The 19,844-nt window shown below is 45.3% G+C and overlaps 2 protein-coding genes across 4 annotated transcripts in view; one reads left to right on the forward strand and one right to left on the reverse strand.

Annotated features, from left to right (window-relative positions):
• The window catches only part of LOC141273119 (uncharacterized), a 50,929-nt gene extending 37,324 nt beyond the window's left edge, over positions 1-13,605 (reverse strand). The window contains exons 1-2 of one of the 2 annotated variants that reach the window (XM_073684530.1): positions 13,474-13,605; positions 711-816 (exon numbers count right to left, since the gene is read on the reverse strand). The gene's annotated coding sequence lies outside the window, so the exon portion shown is untranslated. The remainder of the gene's footprint in view (positions 1-710; positions 817-13,473) is intronic. The other variant, XM_073684529.1, reaches the window with a different exon arrangement.
• Positions 13,586-19,844, forward strand: part of LOC141273123 (gastrula zinc finger protein XlCGF66.1-like) — a 99,746-nt gene continuing 93,487 nt past the window's right edge. The window contains exon 1 of one of the 2 annotated variants that reach the window (XM_073684545.1): positions 13,586-13,694. The gene's annotated coding sequence lies outside the window, so the exon portion shown is untranslated. The remainder of the gene's footprint in view (positions 13,695-19,844) is intronic. The other variant, XM_073684544.1, reaches the window with a different exon arrangement.

Raw genomic sequence — 19,844 nt, forward strand, 5'->3', positions numbered from 1 at the left:
CATTTCCAAGTGAATGCATTTGTCTTGGTTGAAAGCAATGCAAAAGTGCAAAAACGCATCAAAAACGCTATGTGCGAAAATAGCCCAAGGTGTGGAGGAGCATTTTTGTTTTTGTATATTTATTTTGCCTTATATACAAGTTATTACCCTGGAAAGGATGTTCTTTAGCATATTTCCCAGGAAAATCCATTTTGGTTTCGTTTTTGCATGTTTTATTGTGAGTCAGTAAATGTGGCTTAATACTTCTGACAACATTGTTGACAGCAGTGACCTGGGAGTCAGAAATACTTCCAAGGGTCTTCCCCATGCTGTTCCCTTGTCATTTGAGCAGTATTCCCATCGATTTGGGTAATTTTTAGGTACTCTGCTGACCGCCGGGGGGAGCCGCCAGAAAAATGCTCGCGTTTCCCATAGACTTACATTGGGCTCGTTACTCGGACCAAGCACTCGAGCATTCCAATTTGCTCGACTTCAACAACGAGTACCCGAGCATTTTAGTGCTCACTCATCACTATTAAAGAACTTAAGTCATTAAGGGGAGCGCAAATTTTTTTGATACTTTGGAGACCGCAACATCAATCAAATGTCTCATAATTCCTCTTGACAATGATATTTACATTTGAGGGCACTAGGAATATATATACTTTTATCTGTTTTTTTTCCCTTTCCTTTCTAATAAGTAATAAGATGCTTATGTGGATTTGGATTACTTTGTCTATGGTCATCCAAGCCACTGAATATAGAATCCTGGATGAATCTGGGTTCTTTGGGCATTTGCATATTGATAGTAGTCCTCATTGCTTTTAACATATACACCTACGGTGAAAAGAAGAGAGCACCACAAATCACCATGAATATTAAAATTTTATATTTATAAGATGACATTAAAATTTTTAAAGTGTAAATACATAGCAATATGAAAAGAGAAAACAAAGGCCAAATGTAGGTCTGTAGGCTATATGCAGACACAGAAAATACTGATCAAAAGCACATATGCAAGCTGGGTTTAGCGGCAAAATACTATAATTGTATATATATCAAAAAGCATGGTGTAATAGTACACTGCTCAAAAAAATAAAAGGAACACTCAAATAACACATCCTAGATCTGAATGAATGAAATATTCTCATTGAATACTTTGTTCTGTGCAAAGTTGAATGTGCTGACAACATAATCACACAAAAATCATCAATGGAATTCAAATTTATTAACCACTAAAGGCCTGGATGTGGAGTCACCCCCAAAATTAAAGTGGAAAAACACACTACAGGCTGATCCAACTTTGATGTAATGTCCTTAAAACAAGTCAAAATGAGGCTCAGTATTGTGTGTGGCCTCCATGTGCCTGTATGACCTCCCTACAACGCCTGGGCATGCTCCTGATGAGTTAGCGGATGGTCTCCTGTGGGATCTCCTCCCAGACCTGGACTAAAGCATCCGCCAACTCCTCTACAGTCTGTGGTGCAACGTGATGTTGGTGGATGGAGTGAGACATGATGTCCCAGATGTGCTCAGTCGGATTCAGGTCTGGGGAACGGGCGGGTCAGTCCATAGCTTCAATGCCTTCATCTTGCAGGAACTGCTGACACACTCCAGCCACATGAGGTCTGGCATTGTCCTGCATTAGGAGGAACCCAGGGCCAACCGCACCAGCATATGGTCTCACAAGGGGTCTGAGGATCTCACCTCGGTATCTAATGGCAGTCAGGCTACCTCTGGCGAGCACATGGAGGGCTGTGCGGCCCTCCAAAGAAATGCCACCCCACACCATTACTGACCCACTGCCAAACTGGTCATGCTGAAGGATGTTGTAGGCAGCAGATCGCTCTCCACGGCGTCTCCAGACTCTGTCACGTCTGTCACATGTGCTCAGTGAACCTGCTTTCATCTGTGAAGAGCATAAGGCGCCAGTGGCGACTTTATCAATACTGGTGTTCTGTGGCAAATGCCAAGCGTCCTGCACGGTGTTGGGCTGTGAGCACAACCCCCATCTGTGGACATGGGCCCTCATACCACCCTCATGGAGTCGGTTTCTAACCATTTGTGCAGACACATGCACATTTGTGGCCTGCTGGTGGTCATTTTGCAGGGCTCTGGCAGTGCTCCTCCTGTTCCTCCTTGCACAAAGGCGGAGGTAGTTGTCCTGCTGCTGGGTTGTTGCCCTCCTACGGCCCCCTCCACGTCTCCTGGTAGCGCCTCCAGCCTCTGGAAACTACGCTGACTGACACAGCAAACCTTCTTGCCACAGCTCGCATTGATGTGCCATCCTGGATGAGCTGCACTACCTGAGCAACTTCTATGGGTTGTAGAGTCCGTCTCATGCTACCACGAGTGTGAAAGCACAACCAACATTCAAAAGTGACCAAAACATCAGCCAGAAAGCACTGGTACTGAGATGTGGTCTGTGGTCCCCACCTGCAGAACCACTCCTTTATTGAGGGTGTCTTGATAATTGCCAATAATTTCCATCTATTGTCTATTCCATTTGCACAACAGCAAGTAAAATTGATTGTCAATCAGTGTTGCTTCCTAAGTGGACAGTTTGATTTCACAGAAGTTTGATTTACTTGGAGTTATATTCTGTTGTTTAAGTGTTCCCTTTATTTTTTTGAGCAGTGTATATATATATATATATACAGTACAGACCAAAAGTTTGGACACACCTTCTCATTTAAAGATTTTTCTGTATTTTCTTGACTATGGAAATTGTACATTTACACTGAAGGCATCAAAACTATGAATTAACACATGTGGAATTATATACTTAACAAAAAGTGTGAAACAACTGAAAATATGTCTTATATTCTAGGTTCTTCAAAGTAGCCACCTTTTGCTTTGATGACTGCTTTGCACACTCTTGCCATTCTCTTGATGAGCTCCAAGAGGTAGTCACCAGAAATGGTCTTCCAACAATCTTGAAGGAGTTCCCAGAGATGCTTAGCACTTGTTGGCCCTTTTGCCTTCACTCTGCGGTCCAGCTCACCCCAAACCATCTCGATTGGGTTCAGGTCTGGTGACTGTGGAGTCCAGGTCATCTGGCGTAGCACCCCATCACTCTCCCTCTTGGTCAAATAGCCCTTACACAGCCTGGAGGTGTGTTTGGGGTAATTGTCCTGTTGAAAAATAAATGATGGTCCAACTAAACGCAAACCGGATGGAATAGCATGCCGCTGCAAGATGCTGTGGTAGCCATGCTGGTTCAGTATGCCTTCAATTTTGAATAAATTCCCAACAGTGTCACCAGCAAAGCACCCCACACCATCACACCTCTTCCTCCATGCTTCACGGTGGGAACCAGGCATGTAGAGTCCATCCGTTCACCTTTTCTGCGTCGCACAAAGACACGGTGGTTGGAAACAAAGATCTCAAATTTGGACTCATCAGACCAAAGCACAGATTTCCACTGGTCTAATGTCCATTCCTTGTGTTCTTTAGCCCAAACAAGTCTCTTCTGCTTGTTGCCTGTCCTTAGCAGTCGTTGCCTAGCAGCTATTTTACCATGAAGGCCTGCTGCACAAAGTCTCCTCTTAACTGTTGTTGAAGAGATGTGTCTGCTGCTAGAACTCTGTGTGGCATTGACCGGGTCTCTAATCTGAGCTGCAGTTAACCTGCGATTTCTGAGGCTGGTGACTCGGATAAACTTATCCTCAGAAGCAGAGGTGACTCTTGGTCTTCCTTTCCAGAGGCGGTCCTCATGTGAGCCAGTTTCTTTGTAACGCTTCATGGTTTTTGCAACTGCACTTGGGGACACTTTCAAAGTTTTCCCAATTTTTCGGACTGACTGACCTTCATTTCTTAAAGTAATGATGGCCACTCGTTTTTCTTTACTTAGCTGCTTTTTTCTTGCCATAATACAAATTCTAACAGTCTATTCAGTACGATTATCAGCTGTGTATCCACCAGACTTCTGCACAACACAACTGATGGTCCCAACCCCATTTATACGGCAAGAAATCCCACTTATTAAACCTGACAGGGCACACCTGTGAAGTGAAAACCATTTCCGGTGACTACCTCTTGAAGCTCATCAAGAGAATGGCAAGAGTGTGCAAAGCAGTCATCAAAGCAAAAGGTGGCTACTTTGAAGAACCTAGAATATAACACATATTTTCAGTTGTTTCACACTTTTTTGTTAAGTATATTATTCCACATGTGTTAATTCATAGTTTTGATGCCTTCAGTGTGAATGTACAATTTCCATAGTCAAGAAAATACAGAAAAATCTATAAATGACAAGGTGTGTCCAAACTTTTGGTCTGTACTGTATAATGACGTTCAACCAAAATGAAAAGTAATTTAAAGCAACGTAAAATGCTAGGTTGCTACATTCATTCTCACGACCGGTAATGAACATACAGCTACAATGGCAGGATGGCCGTGGGGTATACGCTATTTAAAGCAGGCAATTAAAACAGGTATTCCAAATAAAAACAACCGTTTATAGTAAAGATGAGGAAAAAAAGGCCAAGTGATTTTACAAACTCGGATTAGACCAGAAAATTAAGGTAGATTCACTTGCCAGAATCCACAACGTGCAGCAGGCCGCTGTATTAAGGTGATGTCTGTACATGTCTAAGATTTAAAATAAAATGGCGCCTCACTAATACGGGTCTCACTTTCATTTACCAACATAAACTACCCTTGAATTAAAAATTTGGATTTAGTTGCAAAATCTGCAATGAGCGTTTTAATACGACTCTTAGGCTATGTGCCCACGATTCAGAAATGCTGCATATTTTTTCCACTTCTCCCTGGCAGGAAAAACGCATGCGGATTGTACATGCGGATTGTACATGCGGATTGTACATGCGTTTTTCCTGCCAGGGACATGCGGATGTGAAGCGTTCTTCACTTGCATTTCCGTATGCGGGTTATCAAGAGCTTTTCCAAGCGATTTTAGCATCACTTGGAATGTGTTTGTCAACTTGGTCACACTATATAAATTAATGCAACCGGCATGGATTTATATAGTGTGACCAAGTAATAGTTAAAAAAGAATAAGAATGGTGAAAAATAAAAAATAAAGATTACACTGTGTTCCAAATTATTATGCAAACAATATTTTCTCAGATTTTCCCAAATTAACTATATGAATTGCAGTCATTGTAATTTTCCAGTCAAATAACTATTAGAGTACAATTGAAAGGTTTTTGTACAAACTGCCTATGATAACAGTATATTTTTAAAAAAATAAAAAACTCAAACTGCACTCAAAATGCATGTTCCAAATTATTATGCACAGCAGAGTTTTCAACTTTTTCATTTTAATAAAGAACAAAAAAATGGTCATTTTTGAAATTATAATCATTAGCAGGTTATTACAAACTGAAATCAAACAGTTTTCAACTCAAAACTTTATTCTAGGTGATGTAACATTTGCACATAGGACCCCTTGTTCGAAAGGAGCTTCTGAACTCTCTCGTCCATTGAATTTGTCAGGTTTTGGATGGTTTCTGCTTCAATTGTTTTGCATGAGGACAGAATACCCTCCCAGAGCTGTTGCTTAGATGTGAACTGCCTCCCGCCATCATAGACACTCCTTTTGATGATGCTCCAGAGGTTCTCAATGGGGTTGAGGTCAGGGGAGCATGGGTGCCACACCATAAGTTTGTCCCCTTTTATGCCCATAGCAGCCAGAGATGCAGATGTGTTATGTGCAGCATGAGATGGGGCATTATCATGCATGAAATGATCTCGATGGTCCAGATGGATGGAGTGGAGGATGGCTGGTTGATGGACACCCCATGCAAACACGGCTATGGCGCTAACAAGGAGGAGGTGGAGTAATGTTTTGGTCTGGAATCATGGGGAGAGAGATTGTCGGCCCTTTTAGGATCCCTGAAGGAGTAAAGATGAGCTCCATAATGTATGTTGAGTTTCTCAAACAGCACTTCCTTCCATGGTTCAAGAAGAAGAACCGTGCATTCCGCAGCAAGATCATTTTCATGTATGATAATGCCCCGTCTCATGCTGCACATAACACATCTGCATCTCTGGCTGCTATGGGCATAAAAGGGGACAAACTTATGGTGTGGCACCCATGCTCCCCTGACCTCAACCTCATTGAGAACCTCTGGAGCATCATCTAAAGGAGTGTCTATGATGGCGGGAGGCAGTTCACATCTAAGCAACAGCTCTGGGAGGGTATTCTGTCCTCATGCAAAACAATTGAAGCAGAAACCATCCAAAACCTGACAAATTCAATGGATGAGAGAGTTCAGAAGCTCCTTTCGAACAAGGGGTCCTATATGCAAATGTAACATCACCTAGAATAAAGTTTTAAGTTGAAAACTGTTTGATTTCAGTTTGTAATAACCTGCTAATGCTTATAATTTCAAAAATGACAATTTTTTTGTTCTTTATTAAAATGAAAAGGTTGAAAACTTTGCTGTGCATAATAATTTGGAACATGCATTTTGAGTGCAGTTTTAGTTTTTTATTTTTTTAAAAATATACTGTTATCATAGGCAGTTTGTACAAAAACCTTTCAATTGTACTCTAATAGTTATTTGACTGGAAAATTACAATGACTGCAATTCATATAGGTAATTTGGGAAAATCTGAGAAAATATTATTTGCATAATAATTTGGAACACAGTGTATACTTACCTTCTGATGGCCCGCGGTTTTCTCTCCGATGAGTCCGGGCTCCCCGGTGTCTCGCGGTGGTGTGAAGGACTTGCGATGACGTCATTGAGTCATGTGACAGGTCACGCGACCGCCGACGTCAGCGGTCGCGTGACCTGTCACATGACTCAGTGACGTCATGTCAGGTCCTCACACCACCGCGAGCCGCCCAACACACCGCACGCATCGCTGAGGAGGCCGGTGGACATCGGAAGGTAAGTATAATCTTTATTTTTTATTTTTTTTACAGGTACTATGGTACCCAGGTCTGGAGAAGAGTCTCCTCTTCTCCAGACCCGGGTACCATCCGCACATTGAATCGCTTAATATCCGCGTGGTTGTGATGCCTCTACTCGTAAAGCCCGTGTTTTACCCTGGGTGTTGGGGAACTCGGTGTCGGGCCCCGTGATGGAGAGGTGGGATGCAGCCGTGGCCCGGGCCCGACCCGTGCTCAGGGCCATCACATTAGAAAGAGATGGTATGGGCTTGTCCGGGTTGAGTGGCTGATTTTAACGACTACGCCACCTGTGGTGCCTGGTGAAGGGCCACCAGCGCCGCTGCAGTCCGCCGAGGCCTGGTGTTATGGCGGCCAAAGTTCTCGCTGCTCCCCACAGGCGGAGCAAGGCCTCAGGGCAGAGGGACAGGAGGATGGGGGTAGTAGTAGAGGACGACGGGCGCTGCGTTGTGCGGTGTAGCGCAGAATAAACAGTCTGGAGGCCATAGGGGTGAACTTCCAAGGCTTTACTCACTTTAGAGATGGCGGAAGGAAGGCGACTCCCTGCTCCCCGCGGAGTCCTGCGGTCACCAGGGACGGGGATCCGACAACCTCTGAGTAAATCCAGCATTCAGTCGCGACCTTACACCAGAGTGTTCCTGAACTACAGACCGAATCCTTTCCTGTCCATGTGTGCGTAGATAGGCCGGATCTCCCTTTGAGCTCCCCTATGAACAAGGGTACGGGTGGCAATTCCTCTCCATCCGATACCCGGTGGGATCCTCTGGGCCTAACCGGGCTTTCCCATCCAGGACGTAGAGTAGCAAGGTCGGGTGTCGGGGGCCGGTACCCCTTTTTGCAGCCAGAGTCCCTCTGACTATATCAGCATGGCGAGGACAGGTGGCGTACACCGCTCCGTCTGCATCCTGCCTGGGATCCATTTGCTGTGGAGCCCCGATCCTAGGCTCCGGGCCTTCTTGATCTTGGTCCTTGGCCGGGTTGAGACATTCCTTATCTCCCGCCTACCTCTCGTCCCAAGACCAGGGTACGAGGGCTGTGTCCCTTGCCGGTGCAGGCCCACACAGGATCTCCGCTCCCGGAGGGAAGTCACATTACACACAGTATTTTGACAGCACAGTACGACCAAGGCCCACTAGCCAGGTTGCGCCAGAGAGACGAAGCACTCTGGACCAACTAATTAACTAGTGAGAACTAGCAGAAGGACCAAGATCCAAGATGGCGTTTTATTAAATATGAAATCTAAAGTGTCACTAACTTGTAAGTCCTCCACCCTCACCCACTAACTGGTTCCTACCACTTTGTGTTCCCCAGTCTCCCTGTAACCAGGGGAGCAGCACCTAGTGCATACTAGCTCCCTCTGGTGGAGAAGTGTGGTGTTGGATGCAAAAGGTTAGGTCACGACTATCACACTGGCCTTACCTCAGAGGAGGAACACCACACTCCATTAAAGAAGTGCAGCATTCCTGTGGCGGTTGAACCCTCAGGGGCACCACATTCCCCCCTGGTAAAACACAGCACGTCCGCGGGCTGCAAAAGAAGTAACACACAGGAAATTTTCTTTTTATAATAACACAACTATCTTCCCTTTATGGGAGGCACATTTCTTAAACGTTGCATAACACGAGATACAGTATAAAATTATAAAAGTGCTAGCATTTTTCCAGAGACATTTGGGCAAACAGACAGGTTAAAGGGCACGGACGCAGAGTCAGTTCAGAAGTGCGAGGGACCTGTCCTAAACCCCCACGTGGGCCCTGGGGTGGCTGCAGGGCATGAAGATCCCGGGTTGGACCTCCCGGAGAGCCACCCTCACAGGTTTTTCTTCTGAGGTTTTGAGGTAGAAACTATCCGCGATTTTGTATAAAACCAATATGGAGCACCTAAAAAGATGCAAACTATGTACAATGTAAAGAGTCTGTCTGCTGCCAGTCCGCAGGGACACGTGTCTCTAGAAAACCGGGTAAGAAATTGGGTAGAATAGAAAAAAGTAAACTTTTCAAACTTATAAACAAAAACAGAAACAGCTAGGGGGCTGCTTTAAATCTCGGGCTCTCTCCTTGGAAAGGGCTCATTCCTTCCGACGGAGGCTAGCCGGTCCCCTGAGGCTGAGCGCGGGGTGGCGTCGCTCCCGGACACTTTGTGTACGTCCAGGGCGTACCACCCACGCTCCCCCTGGTGGCGAGAGAAAGTCACTGTGTCGCCCGGGAAGAGGTTTCGACCGGGGTGTCGCTCCTCAAACGCGGCTCGACGTCCCACCGGCTGACGAAGACATCGTCCTGGAACTGGGGACACCAGATGAATCCCCACCCCGCTTCATGGTGGAAACGGACGACTTGGCCTTCACATCAAGGACCGGGACGGGTGGCCTCCTCCTGATGCGCCTGAGATTTAGCAGCTTTAGCCCGCTCCTCGAGGCGCTCGCAGCGCTGCTCCCGCTGACGCTGCTCCCGTGCGAGCTGGAAGATCTGATCGCTGCACCACTGGCTCCTCCTCCACGCTTCAGCCCGGGTCTCCCGGGGGAAGCCCATCAGGTCGCCCCCCTGGTTTTCCCAGGCCCACTCCTCAGCCTCGGGCCAGGTCACTGCTGGTGCGGGTAGCGGGGTAAGAATGGGTTGCTGCGGGTCCTCTGCAGGTGCGGACCAGTCCGGGTTGGAGCCGGTAGTTTCCTCCGCAGTTACAGGCACCTCGGAATCAGGGTTTGGGCGGCACGGCAGGTCCCCACCCATAGCTGCCGATTGCAGCTCTAGAGCCAATGCTTGCTCCCAGGTGACCGCGTGGGGAATTAGGTACTCCATCATGAGGTCCAGAATAGTCATGGTAGGCTCTGCAGCCGGGGCAGGGGTTGCACACTCACCCGCCGCTGGGCCGCCCTCGACCTCTGTCACCGAGTCGACTTGTCCTGGGACCTCTACTCCTTGGCGGCGGTCCTGGATACGCAGCAGAATCTCCTCCCGCCACGCAGCCGTCGCCGCCTCCTGGGCCTCTTTCTGCCTTCTTAAGAGTTCCGGAGCTTCCTGCCGGAGAAACTCAAAATCTCCCGAGGTTAATACGCTGCCGCCTTGCTCTCTGCCGGGTGTAGGACCTGAACCGGGTTCAGTAGACGCGTGGACTTGCTCCCCAGAGGCGTCCATGTCTGCCTCTGTTGACTGCCAAGCTCCGACTGCCATGGCCGCACCTTGTTACTTTTCTTCTTCCTCCTCTTTCGGGGCGGTTCCTGTGCGGAATGCTGACAGGCCCGCCTTCGTTCAGCCCTTCCAGTTTGACGGGCATTACCCCGCGGACAGTCTCTGATGGAAGGGGCAGTCCACATTTTTGGCGCCAAGTGGGAGCCTAGCCCACGATGTGAGGCGTTCAAAGGCAGTCTTTTCACAGCATTATGGCGCCTGTTCTTCTTGGGCGGGCGCCATTTTAAGTGTAAAACAACAGTTCAAGGTGTAAGGCACACAGTACCCGGTAGCAATGGGCACTTCTTCCTTTGCTGAGGGCACGCGATCCTGCCGACTACGCCAGGTTGTGACGCCTCTACTCATAAAGCCCGTGTTTTACCCTGGGTGTTGGGGGACTCGGTGTCGGGCCCCGTGATGGAGAGGTGGGATGCAGCCGTGGCCCAGGCCCGACCCGTGCTCAGGGCCGTCACATTAGAAAGAGATGGTATGGGCTTGTCCGGCTTGAGTGGCTGATTTTAAAGACTACGCCACCTGTGGTGCCTGGTGAAGGGCCACCAGCGCCGCTGCAGTCTGCCGAGGCCTGGTGTTATGGCGGCCAAAGTTCTCGCTGCTCCCCACAGGCGGAGCAAGGCCTCAGGGCAGAGGGACAGGAGGATGGGGGTAGTAGTAGAGGACGACGGGCGCCGCGTCGTGTATCGCAGAATAAACAGTCCGGAGGCCATAGGGGTGGCCCAACTAATTAACTAGTGAGAACTAGCAGAAGGACCAGGATCCAAGACGGCGTTTTATTAAATATGAAATCTAAAGTGTCACTAACTTGTAAGTCCTCCACCCTCACCCACTAACTGGTTCCTACCACTTTGTGTTCCCCAGTCTCCCTGTAACCAGGGGAGCAGCACCTAGTGCATACTAGCTCCCTCTGGTGGAGAAGTGTGGTGTTGGATGCAAAAGGTTAGGTCACGACTATCACACTGGCCTTACCTCAGAGGAGGAACACCACACTCCATTAAAGAAGTGCAGCATCCCTGTGGCGGTCGAACCCTCAGGGGCGCCACATGTACACATGTAGTGATGCGGATATTAAGCGATTCAATGCAAGTTAATGGCGGCAATTACGCTGCGTGTCCGCAAAACTAATGGACATGCTGCGTATTTTTCTGCAATGATAATCCGCAGCGGAAATTTCCGCAGGATGTGCACAGCACATGCGGATTATCATTAGGGACAATGGGGCATGTATTACCAAGTGTTTTTTAAGCGTTTTCGCTGCAGAAATTCCGCGGCAAAAACGCTTGAAAAATGCATAGTGGGCACGCAGCCTTACTCTCTGTAACTGTGTGAAAACGAGCAGCCATTAAGGTGCTGCTGTATATCACAGGTGTATAATTCACATTCACACACTGTGGTGAAGATGAGACGCTACAGGTCGCTGTATATCACATGAATCTTGGATTTCTATTCACAGACGAGACTATCACTCCCATTTTCAATCTGATACATCAGCAGTGAAGTAGTGCACCACAATCTCATTCGGCCTTTATCTATCGCTGTGCTGTGGGCTCTGAGCACCTATCCCTATAATACAGGCCTAAAATGTAGTGATGGGTAGCTCCTGAACGAGCCGGCTCTTTATAGTGAATCATATGAGTCGGCTCCTGGCAGGGAGCCAATTGAAATTTAAACGGCTCTTTGCCAGTTCACGTTCCACAGTCAGTCCCCTCTGGCCCCGCCCCTCCCGGCCCCTCCCTCCCCTCTGGCCCCGCCCCTCCCGGCAGTAGTCACTCTGATCTTATCCAGGAGACTGAGAATGCCTGCTCCTCCTGCTGCCGCACATAGCACTGACTCACAGCCCCGCCCCCCTCCAATCTGTGACAAGCAAGCAGCAGTCAGGCACTTTATTAAAGGAACACTGACATCTGGATTTAGCCTGATTATAGTTATTTACAGCCAGCTTGTAAATCCTCGCTGAGCGAGGGAGAAACAGCGGATGTAAATGTGCGTCCCTTGTTCTCTCTCATTCACTTGAATGGAAGAGAACAAATGATCCAGCGATGCATATGGGCAGGGCAGATAAGGATCTCCTCTGCAAACATACCATCGCTGGATTGAGCATCACTGGATCGCAGGCTCGGGTGCTGCATGGTCCATGCGGTCAGTCAGCGAGCGCTGGCCGACAACATGGTCGCATCCTGTGTGTCTTTTGCTGAATAGGGCTCCGGCACAGGACAACTTCCATGGAAACCCATGTAAACAGTTACATAGGTTTTTATGGAATACCAGCAGGATTGAAGCAGAATTTTTAAAATAAGTATATGGAGAATATACCTATTTTAAAAAGTTCTCTTCAATTAATGGCACTAATGCCCATGTGATCCAACCCCTTTAATGACATTATATTAGTGATGGCAAAAGACATTGGTCCTTGATGGGACACCAAAAAAACAGTCTTTTCCAAAACAGATAATAACAGAAGAAATAAACTGAATCAGTCCATCCAAGCTATGGCACTTAGTTTATCTATCCAATGGGCCCTAAAGACAATTTTAGGCTGCCTTCACACTTTGTGGATTTGCAGCGGAGTTTCCATGCAGATCATCAGCGTGGAAATTCCATGGCATTTACAGAAGCCAACAGTGGCAATGGTCTTTATCCAAAACACATTCTCACTTCGTGGAAAAATTCAGAATCTGACATGAGGTGTGAAATTGGCTTCAGCAGCAGCATGTGAATATGTGCCGAATATCCGATATGCGAAATTCATTGCAGTCAATGGACAGGTGAATTCCGCAGCAAGTTCCTTATCTAAATCTGCCTGGATGCAGATGCCACAGTTCACACTGCAGTTTTGCTGCAGACTGTTTGCAGCAGACGGCCCACAGCGAACTCGCCAAGTGTGAAGGTAGCTTTAAAATGTGGCACTGATAATTAGTATCTTGTTGGTATTTTGCATGTTCATTTTGTGTTTGTTAAAGTTTTTACAGCAAATAATCTAAAATCTGGTTATTCTGGAAACTATTCTGTTTTATGTCATAAATTGGCACATGTGTAGATTTTTACTAAAAGGTATACAATCATGGGTTAAAACATACCAGAATTTGGCTTCAAATTTAAAGCCAAAGGTAATAGGAAATGAAAAGCCATTTTCGGAGCCAAAAGAGCCGGCTCACCAAAAAATCGCATTTTACCCATCACTACTAAAATGGCGTTCTTTGCCAGACCCCTATGTTTTATACTGTCTGTCATAACCCCCCTGATTGGCTGTGCTACCTCATGTGATCATATTGCTGTGGGGTATTACGAGGAAACCCTCGCAGCTGACGCCATTGGCCTGCTCACTGAGTGTGGGGCAAGTGTGGAATTCAGCTGGCTATGTGGTCTGCAGATCCTTGTGAATCAAGTTTACTTGGAACTGTGTATTTCTGGAAATTCTACTCAAATACGCACCTCAGTGGATGGGTGGGCTCATCTCTAGTCCTAGGCTCAGCCCTGACTCCATCCCCTCTGCTTCTTATCAGACAAAATGCCATTGACATGTGACTGACAGATGCAGCAAGCCTTGAGTCTGTGCAGCGCCCAAATCAAATATGGCCCCCGCTGGATCACAATGATGTCATGACCATGTGATAAGTCACATGTGTAGGAGGAGTCTGGCTGTGCTGTAGAAGGTAAAACTAGTTTCTTCATGATTGTATGCAGTGTGCAGTCTTATTCTGATGATTTATTGCAGAACTGTGCTGTATAACAACAGTGTATAGAAAGATCATGTAGCAGAGCTGTGTATGTAATGTGCATGTAGCAGAGCTGTGTATGTAATGTGCATGTAGTGGAGATGTATGTGTATTGTGCATGTAGTGGAGATGTATGTGTATTGTGCATGTAGTGGAGATGTACGTGTAATGTGCATGTAGTGGAGATGTATGTGTATAGTGCATGTAGTGGAGATGTATGTGTAATGTGCATGTAGTGGAGATGTATGTGTATAGTGCATGTAGTGGAGATGTATGTGTAATGTGCATGTAGTGGAGATGTACGTGTATAGTGCATGTAGTGGAGATGTATGTGTAATGTGCATGTAGTGGAGATGTACGTGTATTGTGCATGTAGTGGAGATGTATGTGTATTGTGCATGTAGTGGAGATGTATGTGTAATGTGCATGTAGTGGAGATGTATGTGTATAGTGCATGTAGTGGAGATGTATGTGTATTGTGCATGTAGTGGAGATGTATGTGTATTGTGCATGTAGTGGAGATGTATGTGTATTGTGCATGTAGTGGAGATGTATGTGTAATGTGCATGTAGTGGAGATGTATGTGTATAGTGCATGTAGTGGAGATGTATGTGTATTGTGCATGTAGTGGAGATGTATGTGTATTGTGCATGTAGTGGAGATGTATGTGTATTGTGCATGTAGTGGAGATGTATGTGTAATGTGCATGTAGCGGAGATGTATGTGTATTGTGCATGTAGTGGAGATGTATGTGTAATGTGCATGTAGTGGAGATGTATGTGTATTGTGCATGTAGTGGAGATGTATGTGTAATGTGCATGTAGTGGAGATGTATGTGTATTGTGCATGTAGTGGAGATGTATGTGTAATGTGCATGTAGTGGAGATGTATGTGTATTGTGCATGTAGTGGAGATGTATGTGTAATGTGCATGTAGTGGAGATGTATGTGTATTGTGCATGTAGTGGAGATGTATGTGTATTGTGCATGTAGTGGAGATGTATGTGTAATGTGCATGTAGTGGAGATGTATGTGTATTGTGCATGTAGTGGAGATGTATGTGTAATGTGCATGTAGTGGAGATGTATGTGTATTGTGCATGTAGTGGAGATGTATGTGTATAGTGCATGTAGCGGAGATGTATGTGTATTGTGCATGTAGTGGAGATGTACGTGTAATGTGCATGTAGTGGAGATGTATGTGTATTGTGCATGTAGTGGAGATGTATGTGTATTGTGCATGTAGTGGAGATGTATGTGTATTGTGCATGTAGTGGAGATGTACGTGTAATGTGCATGTAGTGGAGATGTATGTGTATTGTGCATGTAGTGGAGATGTATGTGTATTGTGCATGTAGTGGAGATGTACGTGTAATGTGCATGTAGTGGAGATGTATGTGTATTGTGCATGTAGTGGAGATGTACGTGTATTGTGCATGTAGTGGAGATGTACGTGTAATGTGCATGTAGTGGAGATGTATGTGTATTGTGCATGTAGTGGAGATGTATGTGTATTGTGCATGTAGTGGAGATGTACGTGTAATGTGCATGTAGTGGAGATGTATGTGTATTGTGCATGTAGTGGAGATGTATGTGTATTGTGCATGTAGTGGAGATGTACGTGTAATGTGCATGTAGTGGAGATGTATGTGTATTGTGCATGTAGTGGAGATGTACGTGTATTGTGCATGTAGTGGAGATGTACGTGTAATGTGCATGTAGTGGAGATGTACGTGTATTGTGCATGTAGTGGAGATGTATGTGTAATGTGCATGTAGTGGAGATGTATGTGTAATGTGCATGTAGTGGAGATGTACGTGTAATGTGCATGTAGTGGAGATGTACGTGTATAGTGCATGTAGTGGAGATGTACGTGTATAGTGCATGTAGTGGAGATGTACGTGTATTGTGCATGTAGTGGAGATGTACGTGTTTTGTGCATGTAGTGGAGATGTACGTGTAATGTGCATATAGTGGAGATGTACGTGTATAGTGCATGTAGTGGAGATGTACGTGTAATGTGCATGTAGTGGAGATGTACGTGTAATGTGCATGTAGTGGAGATGTACGTGTATAATGCATGTAGCGGAGATGTACGTGTTTTGTGCATGTAGTGGAGATGTATGTGTAATGTGCATGTAGTGGAGATGTATGTGTAATGTGCATGTAGTGGAGATGTACGTGTAATGTGCATGTAGTGGAGATGTACGTGTATAGTGCATGTAGTGGAGATGTACGTGTAATGTGCATGTAGTGGAGATGTACGTGTAATGTGCATATAGTGGAGATGTACGTGTATAGTGCATGTAGTGGAGATGTACGTGTAATGTGCATGTAGTGGAGATGTACGTGTAATGTGCATGTAGTGGAGATGTACGTGTATAATGCATGTAGCGGAGATGTACGTGTTTTGTGCATGTAGCGGAGATGTATGTGTAATGTGCATGTAGTGGAGATGTATGTGTAATGTGCATGTAGTGGAGATGTACGTGTAATGTGCATGTAGTGGAGATGTACGTGTATAGTGCATGTAGTGGAGATGTACGTGTAATGTGCATGTAGTGGAGATGTACGTGTAATGTGCATGTAGTGGAGATGTACGTGTAATGTGCATGTAGTGGAGATGTACGTGTATAATGCATGTAGCGGAGATGTACGTGTTTTGTGCATGTAGTGGAGATGTATGTGTAATGTGCATGTAGTGGAGATGTATGTGTAATGTGCATGTAGTGGAGATGTACGTGTAATGTGCATGTAGTGGAGATGTACGTGTATAGTGCATGTAGTGGAGATGTACGTGTATAGTGCATGTAGTGGAGATGTACGTGTATTGTGCATGTAGTGGAGATGTACGTGTTTTGTGCATGTAGTGGAGATGTACGTGTAATGTGCATGTAGTGGAGATGTATGTGTAATGTGCATGTAGTGGAGATGTACGTGTATAGTGCATGTAGTGGAGATGTACGTGTATAGTGCATGTAGTGGAGATGTACGTGTATTGTGCATGTAGTGGAGATGTACGTGTAATGTGCATGTAGTGGAGATGTATGTGTAATGTGCATATAGTGGAGATGTACGTGTATAGTGCATGTAGTGGAGATGTACGTGTAATGTGCATGTAGTGGAGATGTACGTGTAATGTGCATGTAGTGGAGATGTATGTGTAATGTGCATGTAGCGGAGATGTATGTGTAATGTGCATGTAGTGGAGATGTATGTGTAATGTGCATGTAGTGGAGATGTATGTGTAATGTGCATGTAGTGGAGATGTATGTGTAATGTGCATGTAGTGGAGATGTACGTGTAATGTGCATGTAGTGGAGATGTACGTGTAATGTGCATGTAGTGGAGATGTACGTGTATAGTGCATGTAGTGGAGATGTACGTGTATAGTGCATGTAGTGGAGATGTACGTGTATTGTGCATGTAGTGGAGATGTACGTGTTTTGTGCATGTAGTGGAGATGTACGTGTAATGTGCATGTAGTGGAGATGTACGTGTATAGTGCATGTAGTGGAGATGTACGTGTATAGTGCATGTAGTGGAGATGTACGTGTATAGTGCATGTAGTGGAGATGTACGTGTAATGTGCATGTAGTGGAGATGTACGTGTAATGTGCATGTAGTGGAGATGTACGTGTATAATGCATGTAGTGGAGATGTACGTGTATAATGCATGTAGCGGAGATGTACGTGTATTGTGCATGTAGTGGAGATGTATGTGTAATGTGCATGTAGTGGAGATGTACGTGTATAGTGCATGTAGTGGAGATGTACGTGTATAGTGCATGTAGTGGAGATGTACGTGTAATGTGCATGTAGTGGAGATGTACGTGTAATGTGCATGTAGCGGAGATGTATGTGTAATGTGCATGTAGTGGAGATGTATGTGTAATGTGCATGTAGTGGAGATGTACGTGTATAGTGCATGTAGTGGAGATGTACGTGTATAGTGCATGTAGTGGAGATGTACGTGTAATGTGCATGTAGTGGAGATGTACGTGTATTGTGCATGTAGTGGAGATGTACGTGTTTTGTGCATGTAGTGGAGATGTATGTGTAATGTGCATATAGTGGAGATGTACGTGTATAGTGCATGTAGTGGAGATGTACGTGTAATGTGCATGTAGTGGAGATGTACGTGTAATGTGCATGTAGTGGAGATGTACGTGTAATGTGCATGTAATGGAGATGTATGTGTAATGTGCATGTAGCGGAGATGTATGTGTAATGTGCATGTAGCGGAGATGTATGTGTAATGTGCATGTAGCGGAGATGTATGTGTAATGTGCATATAGTGGAGATGTACGTGTATAGTGCATGTAGTGGAGATGTACGTGTAATGTGCATGTAGTGGAGATGTACGTGTATAGTGCATGTAGTGGAGATGTACGTGTAATGTGCATGTAGTGGAGATGTATGTGTATTGTGCATGTAGTGGAGATGTATGTGTAATGTGCATGTAGTGGAGATGTATGTGTATTGTGCATGTAGCGGAGATGTTCGTGTATTGTGCATGTAGCGGAGATGTTCGTGTAATGTGCATGTAGTGGAGATGTATGTGTAATGTGCATGTAGTGGAGATGTATGTGTATTGTGCATGTAGTGGAGATGTACGTGTAATGTGCATGTAGTGGAGATGTATGTGTAATGTGCATGTAGCGGAGATGTATGTGTAATGTGCATGTAGCGGAGATGTATGTGTATTGTGCATGTAGCGGAGATGTATGTGTAATGTGCATGTAGCGGAGATGTATGTGTATAGTTCATGTAGTGGAGATGTATGTGTATAGTGCATGTAGTGGAGATATATGTGTAATGTGCATGTAGTGGAGATGTACGTGTATAGTTCATGTAGTGGAGATGTATGTGTAATGTGCATGTAGTGGAGATGTATGTGTAATGTGCATGTAGTGGAGATGTACGTGTAATGTGCATGTAGTGGAGATGTACGTGTATAGTTCATGTAGTGGAGATGTATGTGTATAGTTCATGTAGTGGAGATGTATGTGTAATGTGCATGTAGTGGAGATGTACGTGTATAGTTCATGTAGTGGAGATGTATGTGTAATGTGCATGTAGTGGAGATGTACGTGTATAGTTCATGTAGTGGAGATGTATGTGTATAGTTCATGTAGTGGAGATGTATGTGTATAGTTCATGTAGAGGAGATGTATGTGTATTGTGCATGTAGCGGAGATGTTTGTCTAATGTGCATGTAGTGGAGATGTATGTCTATTGTGCATGTAGTGGAGATGTATGTGTAATGTGCATGTAGTGGAGATGTATGTGTATTGTGCATGTAGTGGAGATGTATGTGTAATGTGCATGTAGCGGAGATGTATGTGTATTGTGCATGTAGCGGAGATGTATGTGTATTGTGCATGTAGTGGAGATGTATGTGTAATGTGCATGTAGTGGAGATGTATGTGTAATGTGCATGTAGTGGAGATGTATGTGTAATGTGCATGTAGCGGAGATGTACGTGTATTGTGCATGTAGCGGAGATGTACGTGTATTGTGCATGTAGCGGAGATGTACGTGTATTGTGCATGTAGTGGAGATGTATGTGTAATGTGCATGTAGTGGAGATGTATGTGTATTGTGCATGTAGTGGAGATGTATGTCTATTGTGCATGTAGTGGAGATGTATGTGTAATGTGCATGTAGTGGAGATGTATGTGTATTGTGCATGTAGTGGAGATGTATGTGTAATGTGCATGTAGCGGAGATGTATGTGTATTGTGCATGTAGCGGAGATGTATGTGTATTGTGCATGTAGTGGAGATGTATGTGTAATGTGCATGTAGTGGAGATGTATGTGTAATGTGCATGTAGTGGAGATGTATGTGTAATGTGCATGTAGCGGAGATGTACGTGTATTGTGCATGTAGCGGAGATGTACGTGTATTGTGCATGTAGCGGAGATGTACGTGTATTGTGCATGTAGTGGAGATGTATGTGTAATGTGCATGTAGTGGAGATGTATGTGTATTGTGCATGTAGTGGAGATGTACGTGTAATGTGCATGTAGTGGAGATGTATGTGTAATGTGCATGTAGCGGAGATGTATGTGTAATGTGCATGTA

The sequence above is a fragment of the Phyllobates terribilis genome, unplaced genomic scaffold (assembly GCF_046119375.1).
Source record: "Phyllobates terribilis strain yellow unplaced genomic scaffold, ASM4611937v1 Scaffold_5__5_contigs__length_657084704, whole genome shotgun sequence".
NCBI lineage: Eukaryota > Metazoa > Chordata > Amphibia > Anura > Dendrobatidae > Phyllobates > Phyllobates terribilis.